The following is a 16,962-nucleotide window of genomic DNA, read 5'->3' as shown; positions in this document are numbered from 1 at the left end:
AAACTAGACTGTTGCTTTTAACCAATCAGATTTCGAGTTGGCAACCCCACAATGATTTTTCATAGGCGTTAGCATTTTGGTGGCTGGGACATGTCATTGCTTTCACAAACTATGATTGGCTAGTAGGCGGGTCAAAGCAGCCAGAGATCGCAAACTCCACCCACATGGCCGACAGTGGCAAAAACAAATGAATTATGTTGCAGATTTCTCTCACAAAGCTATTTTCCAGACGGACTTTTCCAGAAAAAAAATGGACATCATTGTTGGAGTAATCATTATTATAAATGTGTTTGCAATGCTTACTATATTAATCAATATATTTGCTTATTAGGAATAGTAATGCTCATCCTAAATGTGTAACTATATTAAACAATATATATATATGTGTTGATCGCTTTCAACGAAGACAAACGCTTACGCCAAGGTCGCTCTCCAGGACAGCTGGGTCCAGCGAGAGATACGAGTCCGCAAAGACATAAAACAATACACTGAGTCCTTGCTCCGAGGACTGATTACTGGAAGATACGCCTCAACCCTTTTCCCAGATGCAAGTTCGCAATGAAGATCTGTGAAGGACGCTTAAATTGTTGTTGGGTCAGCGGATGGCTATCAAGCATATTGTTTTAATTTGTGACGCTAGTTTGACGCTAGGTTTGCTTGATTATAGAATTGTTTTGTTTCTTGCTTACGCAATTGGATCGAGTCGATAACCTTGTAATTGTTTTGGTTTGAGGCCTTAAATGGGCAGGACATAATGCCACTCGTTAGAATAATCTTGGTCGGCCGAGCGGTCCGGATGTATTCTCTTCTTGCAAGAATTAAATGTGATGTGACTACAGATGCCTTTTTTATTGAAAGCTGAATTGGAAAAACCTAAAGATAAACCTACAATTGGATGAACCTAACATCATTAAGAAAGGGTGGTCAACTCCGAAGCTAGCAAGCCTGTTACAGCCGGGAATATGGTGTGTGCGGCACTTTCAGTGTGCTAACTTAGCTCCACAAGCAAATAGTATATTGTTGTTTTGATTTAAAGCCATTTTCAAAACGGACTATGCCAGAAATATGACAGGACAGGCTCGACTTTCATCATTAGCTTCGATGGCGATAGGAAAGAAGGAAGAAAGAAAGGAGGCTGGATATTGTGTAAAAAGGATTTTTGGTGAGTAAAATATGGCCATATTCCTAAATTATATTTCAATTGTGAGCCAAGTTCTGATATCTGAAAAGCTCCAGTGTTTGTATTTAAGCTCCAGTGTTTATATTTAATCACAAAATGCTGTTAGGAAGTGGATTTTACCCCAGTTTAATTTTTGGCGTTTCACCATTGACGTCCATCGCTGTCTTTTCCCGGGAAAAATCACCCCCCTGGCCTGGTTGTAATGTCTCAAAAGCTCCAGTATTTGTATTCAATTAATAAATGATGCTAGGAAGTGGATTTTACCTAATTTTATTATTTTAGTGCATTTTTTGTCATTTCACGTATGGACGTATCGACGTTCATCGCTGTCTTTTTACCGGGGAAATGATACTCCGGTTCTGATGTCTAAAAAGCTCCAGTATTTGTATTTAATCAATAAATGCTGTTTTCGGCTGGATTTTACCCCATTTTCGGGCAATGTTTGCCCGTACGCCATTGACGTTCATCGCTGTCTTTTCCCGGGAAAATCACCCCCTGGCCTGGTTTTAATGTCTGAAAAGCTCCAGTATTTGTATTTAATCATGAAATGCTGCTAGGAAGTGGATTTTACCCCATTTTTGTGCATTAATTTATTGATTATTTTTTATGTGTCGCAGCTGTAGCTGCAGTAGAGGTTTTATAGCAATAAAATAGTTTTTGAGGGTTGGATTGATACGTTGAAGGCGCTACCAGAAAATGCACCGCCCGCCACTGCTGGATTGTAACCCAGGTCCCCCACTGTAAGGCCGACACGCTAACCACTCGGCCGACGCGTTAACCACTCACCCACCTACAGAATATCAACTTTTAAAATGAGAAAGTCTTGGCTTGACTACTAAGAACTGTGTTTGAAGTATTCACAAAAACATTTTTTTTCATGTCTCATGAAGTTGTCACATTTTGTTGGGGTTGGGCGTTTTCCCTTGTGTCCTGTTCATGTGATTTATTAACCATTAGATTCACTTGGTGTGTCTTTCCTGCTTGCCTTACCTCGTGTGACCCAGGTGTCTCTCATTGTCGTCAAACCCCTGACTATGTATTTAAACCCCATGTCTTTGTTTACACAGGTGGGTTTACTGTTGTTGTTTGACGTTGTTTGGTTTGTGTCGTGTATCGTTTGTCCGCCACATTCCACCCACCCTGTGTTTTTCACCTCATAAGTTTTGGTTTGCCACCTTTTCCCTGGTTTTTGTATTAAAGGTTTTTTGTTAACTGCCTTTTTGTTATTAAAACGTTACTTTAGTGCACCTGCACTCCCTTTTGTCCGCCTGATTTCCTAGATCTGGGTCAAACTGTCTTTCGCCACTGAGACATTCATTTGAAAAGTATTAGGACCATTTATTTAATGAATAATTGAAGTGCAAAAATACATCTGGCTTTATTAATGTTTCTGGGCTGATGAGATGTTTAGGGAGCTAGCCGAACGTTCATAGTTCACTTGAACTTCTTTTATTGATTTGGAATCAAACTAGAACAAAAAACAACTGCACTGTATCGTTTTACAAACAGTAGGTTTATTCATAGATACATTCATATATTAATTTATACCCAAAACAGAATGGAATGTATAGTGCCAAAAAAGGCTGTCCATAAAAGTCAATAAATAAAGATTAGTGAAAGAATTTTTTGTGGTCTACATGTTTTTGTTTTACCTCTGTGATTCTAAAAGAAAGAAAGTAGGAAAAGAAGAGACTTAGAAAATGTATCAGTTTGTCAGTTGTTTAGTTCAAAGTGCGAAAAGGGCATCTGACCACAGCAGACGGCAACAAAAACAAACACGGGCTCAAAACAAAAAACCCATGTAATCACATAAACAGAAAAGATACACACACACAGACCTCATCACCATAATATGGCCAGTTCCACAGAGAAAAACAATTAGCCTTTTTGTCTCCTAAAAAACACAAGTATGCAAGTTTTGCATCAGGAATCAAAGGGTGACTCTAAAGCAGGGGTGCTCATTAAGTCGATCGCCAAAGTACAAATATTGGTAGATACCATGAGAGTAAGATTTGGTCCAGTTTGTTAGTTTACATATATACAATTACATTACATATATCTGAGTCTTTTAACAATCACCAGGATTTCACCAGGCTCCACAGGATCTTCTTATGTGTTATGTGGTTTTGACAGCCTTGCCTGACGTAAGCAGGATGTGACAGCAGCTTGTTAGGTGAGAGATTAATCTTGTACACTTCAGACGTGTGCTTCAATTATGCGTTAATTCACCACCCTCTGGTGGAGATGAGACATGAGCAGTTTCAGCTGCAATTCCTTTGCACTCGGTGCCGAGGGTCATTGCCCCCATCTCACCAACTTGTGCTGAGCGAATTTGAGTATTTTAATAGCAGCAGCATTGCTCTCTCGTCTCTTTCACTTGTGTGTTAACACGCAAGCACATCCATGCCCGATACAAATAAAGTAGAATTTTACATTTGTGATTATGCAAAATCTAGTTGTAAGAATCCTCATTATATTTCTTGATAATATATAGATAGAATACATTATGACTTGGTCATTTCTCTGGTATATCAACAAATATAAGAGCTGAGCTTTGTCAGTGGCCCGGAAAAAAAGGTTGATTGTGGGAGGTTGGAAAAGTAGATCTTGGAGTAAATACCGTATTTACTCGCATATAAACCTCCCCCGCGTATAAGCCGAAACCTTAAAATTGACTTAAAATCGTTGAATTTTACAATTTCTCGCTGTGCTTTATTCTGCTATATTCCACTCTCTCTCTCGCACTCTCTCTCACACTCTCTCTCTCGAACTCTCTCACTCGTGCTCTCTCACACATGTTTTTTGCCTCTTAAATTGTGTACTCTTTGAGTGGTGTGATTCATAGTAAAAAAAATACAGTTAGAAAAAACTTCAGGAATGTTTTTGGACAAAAAAGTGAATCTCAGAATAGTTTCATTTTTTAATGAAAGGCCCCATTTTGCTATCTGACACATTAAAGCAAAACTTGATATCAATGAAAGGATTGGTTATTTCTATTCTACAATCTTTTTTTCCAAGAAACAGTAAAATAAAATGAACAATCAGAGGTAAAACTAAATATTTAAAGATAAAAGGTACTGCAAGTCTTATCATTTACATTTAGGTTATGTAGAATGTGACAATAGAAAAGTTGCTAGTAATCATAAGCACTGAGCTTCTGAATAAGTGCTGACATATTTAAAAGTATGTATATATATATGTATATATATACCGAAAAACCTCTATTTGAACGGCACCTCTAATTGAACGGCACCCTCTAATTGAACGGCACTCTCTAATTGAACGGCACCCTCTAATTGAATGGCACTCTCTAATTGAACGGCACCATGGGAAAAGTTTGAAACATAGAGCGGCATGACGGTGAAATTGAGGTTTTTCTCAACCTGAGAAGGTGGTCAAATGGCAAGCGCCTTCTTGCCTGGGATTCATACTGTTGTCACATTAGCGATGCCATCAAGAAGCAATTGAAGAAGCTCCATATTGATGTGGCCGTGATTCCAGGAGGCTGCACTAAATTTATACAGGCCACCGGTCTACTGGAAGGCCCTATTCAAGGCCAAAGTCCGACAAGCGCGAGCCAATGCTGGCGACGATGAACGTGAACTCACTCAGACACTCGACGCGGATGTGGAAGGTGATGTGCATGACGAGGACATGGGGCAATGTATCGAGAGATTTTGAGTGAAAATCTCCTTCCATCAGCAAGGACATTGAAGATGAGACGTGGCTGGGTCTATCAGCATGACAATGATCCCAAACACAGCCAGGGCAGCAAACGAGTGGCTTCGTAAGAAGCATTTCAAGGTCCTGGAGTGCCCTAGCCAGTCTCCAGATCTCAACCCCAAAGAAAATCTGTGGAGGGAGTTGAAAGTCCGTGTTCCCCAACGACAGCCCCAAAACATCACTGCTCTAGAGGAGACCTGCAGAAAACGTTTGGCCTCCGTTATTGCCAACAAAGGGTACATAAAGTATTGAGATGAACTTTTGGTATTGACCAAATACTTATTTGCCCCACTATATATATATATATATACCGTATTTTCATACCTATATATATATGGATATATATATACATACCGTATTTTCACGACTATAAGGCGCACCGCATTATAAGGCGCACCCTCAATGAATGACACATTTAAAAAAAAATTCCATATATAAGTCTCACCGCATTGTAAGGCACACCGCTCCTCATTACACTGGTCTATCATACCGCATTATACGGGTCTACCGCACCGCATTATACGGGTCTACAGTAGAGGCTGGGGTTAAGTTATGCATCCACTAGATGGTGCTGCGCTAAAGGGAATGTCAACAAAACAGTCAGATAGGTCAGCCAAACTTTATTAATAGATTACAAATCAGCTTTCTGACAACTCCATTCACTCCCAACATGAGTAAACAACAGTTTTTTTTTATTTTCTCTGAGGTTAAAGTATTAGTATTTTTGTGACACAGCAATAGCATAATAACTCATGTTGAACAGGTGGGCGAATGCGGCATCCAAAACGCACGTCTCTGTCTCACCAAAGTCGTCATAAATCCAGTCAGTAATTTCTGCCTTCCTGAAAGCTCGGACCACAGTTGAAACTTCCACTGGGAATGACGGCGAACATAAAATTAATGTGCTAGATCAAGCTCAACCGAAATGAAACGCCATTTTATATATCTCAGCATTCACTGCCCACCGGAAATAGAGTCAGGGGCTGCTTGCCGTAGTTGCGAGAGCTGTTGCGGCTCAATATTGATTATATATTTATATATATAGTGCGCAGTCTAGCTCTGAATGCTCTGTTGACGCCAATCTAGCGGCTAGAGTTCTTTTGTCAATCCACCTGGAATAACGGCAAGCACCAAATTAGTGTGCTCGCCGTCATACTGGGTGTACAGTGGTACCTCAACATACGAGCTTAATTCGTTCCGGGACTGAGCTCGTATGTCGATATTCTCGCAACTCGAACGAACGTTTCCCGTTGAAATGAACTAAAAACAAATTAACCTCTGAAAAAACCTCATAAACAGGATATTGGATTGGAAAAAAAGTTTTATTTTTTCTAATTCGCCATCTATTAACAAAGTAACACATAACTAGTGGTTTAATATTACTAAAATGTGTTTAATAGAACTGAAATTAGACGGATTTCGCAGAGGGTAGAGAGTGGGACAGAGAGAAGGGCAACGCACTCGCAACAGAACAAACAAATTTTAATTAACTTGGATTAATATATACAGACACTCAAATGTACGTTTAATATAACTTTCCATAAAACTGAATTCTAATTTTGTTTTATTTTGTTTTACCTTTGTTCTCCAGGTTGACTCCACCCAGACTTTCAGCGGGAGTTTTTAAAAGGAACGCATCAAGGGTTGTTTGTTTTTGCCTTCCCTTGAAAATATTTCGAAAATGACGCGCACAAATGTCCTCACAATACGATAACGCGCGACCACTTACTAGCTTCTCAGGGTGCCTCTTTTCTAAAAAATCAGAAAACTCTTGCCACTTCGCTAGCATGTCTTTGATATCCTTTGTAGCCAGGCGGCCCCCCTCTTCCACCTCCTCCTCGCTACGGAGTTCCTGCAACACCTCCAAATGTTCACTCTCCTGGAGCTCGATTAAACCTGTGTCATCAGTTCTTCGTGGTGCTCGGCGATTAGATTATTCACATTTGCCCCGTTAACCTCCAGCCTCAAGGACGTTCCAAGTGACACGATATCATCCATGACAACGAGCAAGCTCTGTGACACGTACCCCACTCTCATATTTTTCAATTATTTCGCGCTTAATATTGATTCTCAACGTTTGCCTTTTCTTTGCACAACTCTTCATTCCACCTGTTTGCTTTGGATCCATTGTTCTTCACTTTGTATTATGCATTAACTAACGGGGAAGGGGGATACACCAGGCCAAGAGAGAGACTAAGGCCCTTTTCCCATTGTCTGGAGTGGGACATGAGGATTGACCTCAACAGGCAGCTCTGATTCCCCACGGAGATCATCACCACATCACTCGGCCCAGACATTGTTGTATGGTCCTCCAATCCAAGAGCAGATTGAGGCCAGCTTCAAGCGCAAGAAGGACAAAAACTTGGAGCTGGCAGCTGAGTGCCAGGAAATTGGCTGGAAGTGCACCAATCGAGGTTGGCTGCCGAGGCTACGTTGGGCTGTCAACAACACGCCTCCTGATGGACGCAGGGGTGATTGGAGGCAACCCGAGGAAGGCCATAAAAGAGCTGGCAGAGGGAGAGAAAGGCAGCTTTTGGCTCTGGCTTAGGTGGAAGGACAGCTAACCCCAACAACGGCTGCAGGAGATATTATTTATAAAAATGTATACTAAAACGATACTTGCTATAAAATTAATAATTTGGAATTTGCGATAAAACAAAGAAGGTGCTCTAATGTAATTACAATTGGAGGCGTAACCGCAGAAGCAGGGCATGCTCTGCACATGTCTAGTGAACGCTGCAAGAAGTTAAGGATAAACTAAAGACAGTAGAACTGAACAGGGAAACACGCACCGCTACCGGGTAAGGATGTATTTTGGAACATACATGGAAGGCTGATTGGACACTCTAAATTACCCCTAGGTATGGGTGTGAGTGTGCATTGTTGTCCGTCTCCTTGTGCCCTGCGATCGGCTAGCCACCAATTCAGGGTCCCCATAGTTAGCTGAGATAGGCTCCATGGGCCCCCTGTGAGGATACACGGTACGGAAAATTGATGAATGAAATGATTCTATCTTAAGCAGGGGTCCAGGGTGTCCCCCGCCTCTGGCCCATAGTCAGCTGGGATAGGCTCCAGCACCCCCCGTGACCCTAATGAGGATAAAGTGGTTCAGAAAATGAGATGAGATGGGTTTGCTTCGTGCTTGGGCCTGCAAATCATGTTAATTGCTCGGCTGGGCCAGGGCGAAAATTAAAACCTGTGGGCCCGTTTGGGTGGGCCAGATTTTTTCGGCCCGATCTTACCTCTACTTCAAAGTGAAACCATGAATATGGAGGTGAAAATTGTGAATCAGGGTGCATTTTATACAAGAGAAATTGTAATATTCAACGATTTTAAGGCAATTTTAAGGGTACGGCTTATATGCGAAGGCGGCTAATATGCGAGAAAATATGGTATGTATATATACTGATTTCTGTGTCTTTTGCAAATGTATCAAACACAATGGCAGAGCTGCCAACCTCCGTCGACCCTATTTCAGGAGTACCCTTGTCCCATTTCCAGAGATTTTCGGGAGTGGGAGTGAATGTGATTCACACCAAATCGACTTAAATGTAAAAAATAATAATAATAATGTAGGATAATTTAAATTAAACTGATGTTATCATGTTTTTACATTAATTGAAATATTGTGTTTTGGCAAACTATTCAAAAAGTACAGCACAATGAAAATAAGTTTATCTTTGTGTTTGGGTCCTTCTATGTCCGTTTTACAGTCAGTAATTCCACCATGTCTCACGCTTGAAGTCATCCTTGCATGTTGTGCAATGTGCAAATGTCGGTCCTTTTGGAGACGGCTTCAACGTGGAATATTTCGTCGAATACGAACCAATAAACTGTGTGTCTGGGTTTCTTATTAGAAGTTTCATGAAAATGAAAACCCAGGCATATTGATAAGACCTATCAGTGCTGTGTACACCTACTTCCTTTAGAACAACCATGATAGGAAATGATAGGAATTGTTCATAAGAAGACTGATGGTTTAGTCAGCCTTAATAATACTTACTTCCCTTTTGAACAAAAGGAAAACGAAAACTTTAAATCGACGCAAATGTGGGCAATCCAGTCCTTGAGGGCCGCTGTAAATGCAGGTCTTTGTTCCAACCGATCAAACACAGACAGTTAAACCAATTAGATTTCTGCTGAAACAAGAAGCACCTGACTGCAATCCACTGACTGAATTATCTTAAATACCAGATTGGTGGAAAGGTTTCCTCTTTTGGGTTGGAACGAAAACCTGCACCCACTGCGGCCCCTTTGTGGAATCGATTGCCCAACCTTGCAATCGATTCGGAATCGATTGCCCAACCTTGCAATCGATTCGGAATCGATTTCGACGGGTTTGAGGTGGTTTTCGGTTATTGTTTGTGTTAGGGTCGCCATTTGGGTTTGGAGTAGATGCGGGCTTGGAGGAGAACCGGCCCCGGCACGGAGGATGACCTTCCCCTGGGAAGGTGCCACACACAAGACATCATTTTTCAGAATTTGTAACTCAGATGAATCACAATGCACTCGTGTTACCGAATGCATCTGGTTTACAGTACAATTGAATCAAATTGTGAGGTAAGACGGGAAAGCCGTAGCAATGGTGTGAATTTCGAGGCATTTAAATTGCAAATTTGGTACTTTTCTGACATGGTTGCTTAAAAAAATTCAATGACATTTTTGGGGGGATGTGTGGAGTTTAGGGAGGTTGTCAGGAGACCTGGAGTTTGCGTTACTTGTCCAGGTAAACTCTGGAAACTCCAGAGAAGTTGGCAGCTCTGCAAAGGTTTCATATCGTCAAACAAATTTTACTATGACACAGATACAACCCAAGGAAATAGAAAATGCTATTTTTAAATGATGATTTTATTTACCAAGGCAGAAAAAAAATACAAACTTGTCTGGCCCTCTGTGAAAAAGTAATTGCCCCCTTTTTTAAATCACTAAATAACTCTGACTAATCAGAATTGTAGGAAAGTTGAGTTTAATTTCAAAGGCCACACCCACACCTGATTACCTCCACGTGTTGAATCAAGAAAACACTTAAATAGAATGTGTCAGACAACAAGGCTACAAGATCAGACCATCATGCCATAATCCAAAGAAATTCAAGAGGAAAAAAAAGGGACGGAGCTCTATCAAGCTGGAAAAGGTTACAAAGCCATTTCCAAGGCTTGGGGGCTCCAGGAAACCACTGTCACAGCCATTATCCACAACTGGAGAGACCTGGGAACAGTGGCAAACCTTCCCCGGAGTGGTCAGCCATTATCACTTATTTGGGTCTTTTGCCGAGAAAACGCACCTTATGGAGAAGCACTACCAATTTCGTCATACGCAGTTCCTGGGTGTGATGACAATTAGGCTTTTGTTGTTGTTGATGACGACAGGGCCTATGTCCGATTATTATTATAAAATTACTCCAAGAGTGCGACAATGACTCATCCAGGAGGTCACAAAAGAACCTAGAAAAACATCAAAAGAAGTGCAGGCCTCCCTAGCCTCAGTTAAGGTCAATGGGTCACGTGTAGTTGGGGTGGATGTGTGTGCGTACCCCTTGTATGTGCTGTCCGTGTGATTATTGTATGCGTTTCACCTATTGTGTCCCTCATGGTTTTCCTTCCCTCGGGTGAACAGATGTGTGTATTTTGTAATCAACCCCTGTCTGTCTATTTAAACGATGTGTTTGTGGATTGGATTGGATAACTTTATTCATCCCGTATTTGGGAAATTTCATTGTGACAGTAGCAAGAAAAGGCATAGTTATAAGTTAGATAGTGCAGTTGCAAAGGCCGCAGAACAACAAAGCAAAAGCACAAAGTAAAAAGCTAATCAAAGTAAATGGGATCATTAAGAATCACCAAATCAAATCATTAAGACAGAAAAGCAGCAAAAACACAGAACGAGCAAGAGTGGACGGAGCTACTGCCACCGGCTGCCACTTGAACGGCGCCATTTTGGTTGTGGTAGCAAAAACGGATACGGACTCAAAAGACCTAAAGTTGGACAAAAACTGGAACCACACACAGGAAGTCTTCCACAAGATGGGGAACTTCTGCAGACTGTGACTGAGGTAGAGAATATGCAGAGTCACTCTTCCAAGCTTATCCGCACAGTTCCTCAGTAGTCTGGAGCTGAAGACAACAGTAACAGAGTAGAGCCCCTCGACTCCGTTGCTGGTAAGCTCCGACAGCTCTTCCATCTTATCCCACGATGGAATGGTCAGTGTTGCCTCTTCTCCCGGCACTTTTGTCCAGCTCCGAATCTCTGGTGGCACAGAGGTGTTGCTCCTTCTGCTGCGTATTGTAACAGCTAGTCCCATGTGTGTTACAGCGTAGGGATGGCTGAATGGTTCCAAAAAAGAAGTAGCTGAAAGAAGCCAGGCTAACAGAACAAGGAAAGTTGTAAAAACATTAAAGTAAAAAGTATAAAGTACAAAGTAAAGTAAAAAGGAATGTATTAAGAAGTATTAAAATGTAATTAAAAAAAAGATAGAAGGGCTGTAAAACACAAAAAATAGCTACTGCCTCTGGCTCCCGCGTAAACGGCGCCATCTTGGAAAAAGATGGTCTGTGTCGGATCCTCTGCCTTGTCTGGATTACTCCATGTTGCCATGCCATGTTCCAAGTCCCTCGTTTCCCCAGTGTCTTCCATGTCAGGTTTGGTTTTAATATTTTGATTCTAAATCCTTGTTATTTTTCTTGACAACCCTCCTACCTTAGTTATTAAGGTTTTTGTTAGAGCATTCCATGCCTTTGTTTTTGGTTGCTTCCCCACATTTGGGTCATTCAACTTTCCACGCTCAACGGCGAATTTAACGTAACAATGTTCATGACACAACTATAAGAAAAACACCGGCTGGCATCCATGGCACAGTTACAAGGCAAAAACCATTGCTGTCCAAAAAGAATATAAAGGCTCGTCTTACGTTTGCCGAAAAACATCATGAGGATCCTCCACACTTTTGGAAGTATATTCTGTTTAGTCTGATTAGTCCAAAGTTGAACTTGTTGGAATGTGTGCGGCCCGGTACATTTAGCGAAAAAAATGGCACAGCATTTCATCAGCAGAACACTATACTAACAGTGAAGCATGGTGGTGGCAGTGTGATGGTCTGGGGCTGCTGCTACCTCAGGACCAGGACAACTTGCTGTAATTGATGGAGGAATGAATTCTGCTGTCTACCAGCAAATGTTGAAGGAGAATGTCCTCAGTTCGTGCGCTTAAACTCCAGCGCTCTTGGAGCATGCAGCATGACAAAGATCTAAAGCACACCAACAGGCCAAGTCTAAGTCCAGATTTAAATCCTATTGGAATGCTGTGGTGTGATCTGATGTGTCACTTTGAAGGGAAAATCTTAAGAAAAATCATCAGTGATATTTCTGAGATACTGTATGAATCAAAAGGACGTTATTAGGGTCAATATCATAAGGAAGTTAATATGCCTCTCTCAAAATATCAAATTATTCAATTTGAAAAAAGAAATAAGTCTATCTTGATGAGAACCTGATGCTTTCTAATGACAGAAATTACAATTTTCTTATCAGTTTAAGATGCTGTGGCAAACATATTGATTCTGATGTCAAAATATCTCAATTCTTTCGATGGTCATATTACTCCAATAGTTGTCAGTTTCGAACAAGAAATACAACGAAAAAAAATCAAAGTGACATTTTGTTTTATTTCAAATTCAAGGCTACTCGCGTCTGGCCATTCAGAGCACGTTTAAATAGGTTTAGACGACAGCGCCCTAAGTAAGATGGCTGCCCGGGATGTAGGTAAGATGGTTGTGCTTCAAGCGAGCAGTGACGGGAACATGAGTTTTTTCACGTTTTATGCAAGATACGTACGTTTTTTCCCTTGAATTTCATTCATAGACGTCAAAATAAATGCAGTTTATCGTTTTATCTTTTCTCTATTTTGAAATAAATGAAAGTATCGGCCGCAATTCGGTTGCGACAAAAAAAATGTACCGTATTTTCACGCCTATAAGGCGCGCATAAAAGTCAAAAAAAGTCAAAAAAATTCTCCAAAATAGACAGGGCGCCTTATAATGCAGAGCGCCCTTTGTGAGCGTCGAGCGCCACCAAGCGACGCCGAGCGGCTGGCGATAGCGCTGGCTACCGGAAGCAGCTTATTTCCGGGTTCCGGTGCGCAGTGACTGCTGGGAAATATAGTTCTTCCTCGCTACACCCACATGCTAAAAACATGTTTTAAAAAGGCAACGGAAGCAAAACTGAGTTCGGTTGTGCTTTATTTAGACATTTTACAATTTACTCAAGTCATCATCACCTTCAAATCCCTCAAACTCATCTTCTGTGTCAGAATTAAACAATTACCCAAACGAGCCTTCCAAATAGCAGCCCCCCCTCTCTTCGTTATCAGAGTCACCGTAATTTCCATGTGGCTCCTTAGAAATTATGCCGGCTTTGGCAAAAGCTCGAACAACCGTGCAAGCAGACACGTTCGCCTAGGCGGCAACGATCCATTGACAAATCGTAGCGTAAGAAGCCCGGCGCTGCCTGCCACTTTTCGTGAAGCTGTGTTCGCCAGCGATCATCCACTGCTCCCACGCCGCTCGTAACTTTGATTTGAAAGCCCGGTTGATGCCGATGTCCAGCGGCTGTAATTCTTTGGTCAAGCCTCCGGCAATGACGTCAAGCTCCGAGTTATTATATATAATATATACATAGTTCACAGTCTAGCTTTGAATGCTCTGTTGACGCCAACATTTAGCGGCAGGATTTCTTTTGTAAATACAGCCGAAATGACGGCCAGCACCAAATTAGTGTAGTTGCCATCATACTAACTGTATTGAAGAACTGGGTGTATTAAGAACTCTATATCCCAGCAGTCACTGCGCAGTACTTTATCTACGGGAAAATAGTAGAGTCGGGGGCTGGTTTCCGTAGTTGTCCTATTGACTGATTTATTTTATTTTATCGTGATAACAATTTTAGTATTGGTCCATATATAAAGCGCACTTGATTATACGGCGCCCTGTCTATTTTGGAGATTTTTTTTTACTTTTATGCGCGCCTTATAGGCGTGAAAATACGGTATATATATATATGTATATGTATATATGTATGTATGTATATATATATATATATATATATATGTATATATGTATGTGTATGTATATATATATATATATATATATATATATATATATATATATCAGTGGTGTGCTGTCAGGGCTTTCAAGGCCTTCTCTGCTGGCCTAAGAAATATCTGAATCATATTATATTTTGTCCATCAAGACTTATGAAATAATTCCAAATTGTCTGTTAGCTTCCTTTCATTGTTTCCCGCTGGTTGCACTGCTTCCAGATGTGTGTTTTCATATTGAAGCATTTAACCAATCACATTTCAGCCATTATTTGTTGCCAGGGTCGGAAATCTGCCACAAGGCCTTCACAATCAGTTCTGCAGGCTCTGCTGCATTAAACACGCGTCGATAAGACTGTTGCTTTAACCAATCAGAATTCAATTTTGTAACACCAAGGCCTTCTCGCAGGCGTAGGGATACGTCATTGCCTTCTTGCAGGTGTATATATTTGTGGTCAAGACTTTCCAATAATGAAAAATTTAAGTATGTCTACTTCATGGTGTAGAGCAGGGGTCACCAAACTACGGCCCGCGGGTCGGATACGGCCCGTCAGCACATTTGGCCCAGCCCTCTGAACAATACCAGAGATGCTATTGGATTTATTTCCTTTTTGGAAAAAAAAATGCAGAATTTGTCAAAGAGAGAACGGAATAATGGCGAAAAATTAGGTAAGAGAAAAATTGATTCAGAATGCAGGGTATTTAACCTGGAGTGGACAATCGATTATTTTTTTGTTCAATGCAAAGAAAAGGCTGTTTGTCTCATCTGTCAAGAGACGGTGGCAGTATTCAAAGAATACAATCTTCGCCGACACTATGAATCCCGTCACAAAGACAAGTATGATATCTTGCAAGGCCAAATATGAGCAGACAAACTCTCAAAACTAAAAAGTGGACTACTATCTCAGCAGAATACATTTGTACGCCAAGCTCAACTGAACCAGGCATCCGTTCGGGCCAGCTTTCGGGTTGCTAAACTGATAGCAAGCAGCGGTAAGCCTTTCACTGATGGAGAGTTTGTTAAGAAATGTATGGATGCTGTCGCGGAGGAGGTGTGTCCCGAGAAGAAAGATGCATTTAATGCCGTAAGTCTGTCGGCGAGTACAATGACCAGACGCGTTGAAGAAATCGGGAGTAATGTATGCCCAGCTGCAGCAGAAGACGAAAGAATTTTACTTTTTTTCATTAGCACTGGATGAAAGCACGGACGTGCAAGACAGCGCAACTGCTCATTTTTATTCGTGGAGTTAGCGCAAACTTTGAGATATGCGAGGATCTGGCAGCCCCCCAAAGTCTCAAAGGGACTACAACGGGAGAGGATATTTTTGACAAAGTGTGCCGAACCATGGAGAAGTTGGACCTGGACTGGTCAAAGCTAGCTAGCATCATGACTGACGGGGCTCCTAGCATGGTGGGCGAAACTCGCGGTCTAATAGGACGCATGAACCGGGAGTTGGAAAAAAAGGGTCTCACTGCCCCGCTACGAGTCCACTGCCTAATTCACCAGCAAGCATTTTGTTGCAAAGTATTGACGTGGGATTCTGTAATGAAGGTTGTGGTGTCGTGCATAAACTTCAGAGCAAAGGGAGAAGATTGTGCATGGCACAACAGAAAGTTAATGTTCCATGGCTTTTTTTCTGAAGAACCCAGAGAAAGTTATTTAGTTATTAATTATTTCATAAATAGTGTTATTTATTTCCTGTTTTTTCTGTGAAGAACTCAGAGAGGGTTATTTAGTTATTATTTATTTCATTATTAGTGTTATTTTTTGTTTCCTGACTTTTTTTCTGTAAAGAACCTGGAAAGGGTTATTTGGTTATGTGTGGCTTTCTGGAAAACAATAAAAAATTTAAGCTCCCCTACCATCGTCACACTTTTTCTGTTACAAACTGACACCGGCCCCCCATCAGAGAAGGGAAAAGTTATGTGGCCCTCACAGGAAAAAGTTTGGGGACCCCTGGCGTAGGGTTTTGTTCACCTGACTGCCATGTGGGCAGCTGGGGTTCGAATCCTGGTCGGGAAACATTTTCCCTTAGTTGTTTCTATATATTTGTAGTCAGGACCTTCCAATAATGACAAAGTAAAGTGTGGCCTATTTGTGGTGTGGAGATTAGTTCACCTGACTGTGATGTGGGAGGCTGGGATACGAATCCCGCTCTCGTTTGCCTGATCACTACACTATGTAGTTTAGTAAATGTGTAATCCTTTTTTCATTAAAATAAAGACTTAGTCATTTTTTTCAGCAAAACAAGTTTTCCGGTCAGTCTTTGGTGGTGTTTGCCAGTCAGCTCTCGGCTGAGTGGCGACACTGGGACGTGAACCCTCTCTTACATGGCAGGCAGGTGACTGACCCACTACACCATGAGGCGGCCCACCTATATATGGTCATTTGGTGCTTTTATTTAAGGAAAGACTGAATGACTAAGTCTTTTTAATGGCAAAATGGTTCATCGTCCACCGAGATTCGAAACCTGCCTGCCCACACAGCAGTCTGGTGAACGAACCTCTACACCATGAAGTGGCCACACTTTACTTTATCATTATTGGAAAGTCTTGACTACACAAGGTTGTTTCTATTTAAGGGAAAAATAATTCCCAACTGGGATTTGAACCACAACTGCCATGGCAGTCAGGTGAACAAACCTCTGCACCATGAAGTAGCCACACTTAACTTTTTCATTTTTGGAAAGTCTTGACTACACACGGTTGTTTTTATTTAAGGGAAAAATGATTATCAACTGGGATTTGAACCCTGTCTGCCCACATGGCAGGCAGGTAACAGAACCACTACACCATGAAGTGGCCACATTTTACCTCGACATTATTGGAAAGTGTTGACTACACACACATATATATATATATATATATATATATATATATATATATATATATATATATATATATATATATATATATATATATATATATATATACAGAAATATTTAAAGGAAATTGTTTCCCAACCGGGA

This window comes from Stigmatopora argus, chromosome 5 (genome assembly GCF_051989625.1).
Source record: "Stigmatopora argus isolate UIUO_Sarg chromosome 5, RoL_Sarg_1.0, whole genome shotgun sequence".
Classification (NCBI taxonomy): domain Eukaryota; kingdom Metazoa; phylum Chordata; class Actinopteri; order Syngnathiformes; family Syngnathidae; genus Stigmatopora; species Stigmatopora argus.
Note: the sequence above shows the minus strand (reverse complement) of the source record.